The sequence below is a fragment of the Rosa chinensis genome, chromosome 1 (genome assembly GCF_002994745.2).
Source record: "Rosa chinensis cultivar Old Blush chromosome 1, RchiOBHm-V2, whole genome shotgun sequence".
NCBI lineage: Eukaryota > Viridiplantae > Streptophyta > Magnoliopsida > Rosales > Rosaceae > Rosa > Rosa chinensis.
Window position 1 is genome coordinate 758,234 of NC_037088.1, and position 5,093 is coordinate 763,326.

Genomic DNA, 5,093 nt, shown 5'->3' on the forward strand with positions numbered 1-5,093 from the left:
ATCTTTTGGGAAAAGTCCAAAGTTGCTTTCGGTGCTTTCTTCACCTACTGCTTCACATATTCTCGTCTATTTCTGAGTTGTGACCAAGGACAAAGGAGTTGTCATCCAACCCAGCCATTCTGGTAGTGGTTGCATTATCTTCGACATCTGTATCTACATACATTTTGTAGTGATTGTTGCTTTCAAGCTTTTCAACCCACTGTAAGCATGCCAGTGTCGAGTCTATTTCCTTTCTTGTGAGAGAAAGGAAGAGATCGTTGCTGATTACGTCAAGGTGATCGTAAGCAATGATTATTGTTTTTTCTCTTGCTGCCAGGAAGGTATTTCTTGTGTCTTCTTCGATGATCTTTTTCATATATTCTAGAGATATGGCCTTCATCCATGGAATGCTTGAATTTGGCTGGGCATTGTATCCAACACATGCAGGCTGCAGATATTTTCTCTGAATGATCCTCACATAATGATATGGAGAAATATATTCCACTTCTCCATTTCCTTTTTGGATCCATTCTGGAGGGGTGGATCGGAACTTCAGTCTTAGCATGCATTCATTTTTTTTGACATTTTTGACTGTGTTGACAATGATGGGTGGTAGGCCTTTGAGATCATCATTTATTTTGGTCCACAGATTATGGACAAAACCATTTTCAATAAGCTAGAGCTTGTGTTCTTGAGGATGTTCACTCTGAACATTGACTAAGTATCTTCCAACATAAGGTCCTGCGACTATGAAGAGTGTTGGAGGGATACATGCCTCAGCAATATATGCTTCCCTATCAGATCATGAAACTCGAACCAATCTGATTCTTTTAGTGCTATGATAGGAACTTTTGCACTTTCCGGATCTTCAAGGTAGTGAATTTTTTCTTTCTGGATAGCACTCTGCTGTGTATGAACTTCTTCAAACTGTGGTCTAGCATTTTCATAGAGTTCTTCAGCTAAAGCAAACAGAGCTGGGAACATGATTCCACTATTTCTTTCTTGAAAGGCGAATAAAAGATTATCTAGAATTGCCTTCTGGTGATATGCTAGCCTCCTGCCAGTTCTGAACACAGGATTTTCGAAGGTTTTTAGTTCATAATTAAAAACATTTATAACTCCACTTTGAGTCGATTTGCTTTTTGGCAAAGCAACAGCCTTCAACGGTCTTGATGAGCCTTTACCGTCTTCCGTTTGAGACGGGCTAGCCAATCTTTTACCTTGGGATTGATCAGTTGTGGCTAAGCCTTTTGGACTTAGCAGAAACCTTTTGAGGATTTTTTTGAGGATTTTTCTTTGGGATCCTCAGTAGTTTCATATTTTTTCCCAGTTCTTCTGTTCTTGGGATTGCGACATTCGTCGTCATCTTTTCGGTTGAACATTGCCATTTTTCTGGTTAGGGCGTTAGGAAGATAGTTCTTGTTTCCTGCAATTAACTCAACATTATAATCATATTGGTTAAGAAATAATTGCCAGTTTGCTAATCTTCCTCTAACAACAGCTTTATCAAGTTTAAAATTTTTAAAATTCTTTACTCTAGCACAATCGGTGCTTACAGTAAAGGTTTTTCTAAGTAAAACTGGAGAATTTAAAATTGTTTTCTTGACAGCCAAAATTTCTTTTTCTCCTGTAGGATAATTTAATTCTGCAGGGCTAAACTAGCCGCTACAAAATTTACAGATATTTTCAATGTTAGTTCCAAGCGTTTTTGCCAGAACAACACCGGACCAGTAATTATCATTAGCATCTGTTTGGAGAATGATCTCATCATTTTCCTCTGGTTATTGGAGAGGAGGGAGGTTTTTACAGAGATTTTTTATCTGCTTCACAGTTTTTTCATCATCTTCTGTGAAGTTCCATTTTCTCTTGGAACTGATTTTAGGAGATAACATTGCTATTAGTCCTGAGATTTTTGAATAAAATCCCTTCTATAGTTGATGACTCCCAAGAATCTCTCTAGACTCTTTGCATCAGGAATTCTATTTGGGAATTTCCAGATTTTCTCAAGGATGTGGGGTTGGAGTTTTATTACTTTATTCTTGTTGTTTGTTCCTAGGAAATCAACTTCATCTAAGATAAAGAAGATTTTCTTTTCTCCTAGGATGATTCCATGCTGAACTATCAGCTTTACGACCTCATAGAGGTGTTTCATGTGTTCTTCTCTGTTTTTGGAGAATACTAGAATGTCATCAATATAGACGACGCAGAATTCAGCAACATGTTTGAAGATGTCATCCATATTTCTTTGGAAAATCGAAGGGGCTTGTTTTAGGCCGAAAGGCATTACTAACCATTCGTAATGACCTTGTGGAGTTCCAAATGTAGTGAGGGGAACACTAGCTGGATGCATCTTGACTTGCCAAAAACCCGACTTTGCATCGAATTTTGAAAAGACTTTAGCTTCTCTGAGTTGGTTGATCAGTACTCTTACTTGAGCAATTTGATAACCGTCTTTAACAGTCTACTTATTGACATCTCTGTAGTCAATTACCATTCTAGCTTTGCCTCTGAGGTTTTCTGCATGATTTCTCACGTAGAATGCTGGAGCATGATGAGAGCTAGTGGATGGTTGAATTAATCTCTTGTTCAGGAGATCTTCAATATCTTTTCTGAATTCCTTTTGATCTTCCTCTTTGTATTGAGGAATAGCTTTGACATGACAGATGACATTCATATCATGTAATCTTAATTCACAGACCACTGAGTCTATTTCCCAAAACTTCTGAGGGTCTACATCGATATTTTGTTCAAGTAGTTTCTTGATTTTATCAAGAGTGGGAATTTTCTGAGATTCAAGCTTATTCTGAAAGTGCTTGAGGTTATGCTCATGGATGAAACTAGCTTCTTCATCTTTGCTCGTTTCTTCTTTAGAAGAAGAAGAGTTTTCTATAAGCAACTCTTCTGCTGCTTGATTTGAAGCACATGTTCAAATTTGGGTTTGTAGGGCTTAGGATCACCACTATTCTGTTGCGATCTCTGATATTGAGTAGTAAAGTTTGGACCTACTACGCTTTTTGCTTGTGTCAGCATGTCTGCCCAGAACACTCTGTCTCCTTTTCTGAAGTCTATCACTTCTTCATCTTGAATAAATCTTTGTTGGAGAATAAAATCATTTCCCAACAAGAAATCAGATCCTTGGCCTTCTGATTGCCAAAGATTGTTGATAACAAATGTTCCTCCACCAATGGTGATGTGAACATTTCTAGCTACCTTGTTCATGGTTAGGTGGCTTCCATCGAACTGGACACCAGTAGCTATTCTTTTCTTATCTTCTTTCCAGAGTTCTTCTAGAATTGCAAATCTCTTTGCAACTGTAAATCCTGATCCATTATCTACAAATGCATGTAGACGATATTTTTTATGATCAGGGAATTTGAGTCCAATCTCTATGTAGTTGCTGTATCTACTAGTAGAGACGACTTTCGATGGTTGAAGCTCATTTTCTTGAGCTTGTTCCTGAGGTATGAATGGTTTACATTCTTCTGGAATATTTTCTGGTATTTCAACCAATTCTATGATTGCATCGAGTTTTTCTTCCTCGATTTCTTCCTTTATTTTTTAGGAAGAGGGTTCCACAATTTCTTGGAACAAAGTTTCTAATTCTTTCTCTTTTTGCTCAGAGAAATATTCTTCATATTCTTGTTCTACCAATTGGCTGATAAGGCCATTTTTGGCCTTTCTTCTTGCTTCAGTTATGAAGCATTCTTTGTGATAAGTCTTTTTTGACTTTTCACAAAACATAGGAAGTCCATTCTTTTCATGACATAAGCAGTAGTCACAAATGAATGTACCAGGGTTCACCTGATAAGAAAACGTTATTGCTTCTGTCTTACTTTCTTCCCAATTTTTGACATGTAGAACATTCATCTGTCTATATTCTAAGTACTCTACTTCAGAATCTATTTCAGCATCAGATGATTCTTCTTCTTCAGACCAGGCAGAGTAAACTGACCTGTCGTCATCTTCTTAATCAGAATAGGCTATTTCGTAGCCCTTCATAGTTGTTGTTTCTACTATAGGCTCATATTCTTCAAACAGAGCTTCAGTAGATCTTTTACCCTTTTTTGGGCATTCGTTGGCATAGTGCCCTTCACCTTTACATAACCAGCATCTGCAAGCTTTCTTGCCTGGTTGAGTATTCTGATGGTTGACTCGGTGATTCTTTTTCTTAAAGAATTTCTGTTTTGGATCTTCATCCTGTTGTTTCTTATAGTTGGAAATTTTCTTAAATTTCCAATCTTTTATCTTATTACTCTTTTTGAATTTTTTCGAGTAATATTTTTCTTTTCTTTTTCGAGGGAACTTAGATTCATGACATCCCCAGTTGGTGGGCATATCCAGTATTCCGTAGCATAAATTTTCAATTCGTTTGAGTTGTTTCTTAGCCATCTTAGCTCTAAGATTGGCTTTGCATTGCTCTTTCAGTATTTGCCTGATTCTATCGGCAATTCCTCCAACTGAAAATCTTTCAATTGGTTTTTCAGCTATGAGTTCTCTCACAGCTGTTCTCCATGGTTCAGGGAGTTTCCTGTGCAGCAGGTTGACTAGATCAGTATTCTCTAGTTCACCAATCGTACAGTAATATTCTTGAAATTCATTCAAGTATTCTTCAAAATATCTCATGTCACAGATTTTGAGAGCATAGATATTTGATTTGGCCGTTTCTTTAGCCTTTTCACTCAAATTTGAGAGGTCTCCACAGAATTGATCGTACAGGGGTACTGCAAAATCATACAGAGATTTTGAATTTTTTATTTCTTCTAGCCAGTCTTTTCCTCTGGCAGTCTCTTTGAACGACAGTTAGTACTTCTTGGCTACTCCAGTGAGAGTAGTTTCATAGTACACCTGAAGATTTGGTGCTTCAAATTTTCCAAGGGTAAGGGCCGAGGCCATCATCAGGCTATCTACCCATTGGTCAATAGCTTTTCTTTTATCTAGAGCCTTGTCTAGATTTAGCCAGATGCCGTAGTTCATGATTGGAAATCTAGGCATGTTATCTTCTGGGACAAATCTTTCAGAGTTTCTTTCTTCTTTTCTGCCCGTAGGGGCTTTCTGCACAGGAAGTTTTATTTTTCGCTTTTCTCGAATGATGAAAGTTTTGGAATTGGAGCTAT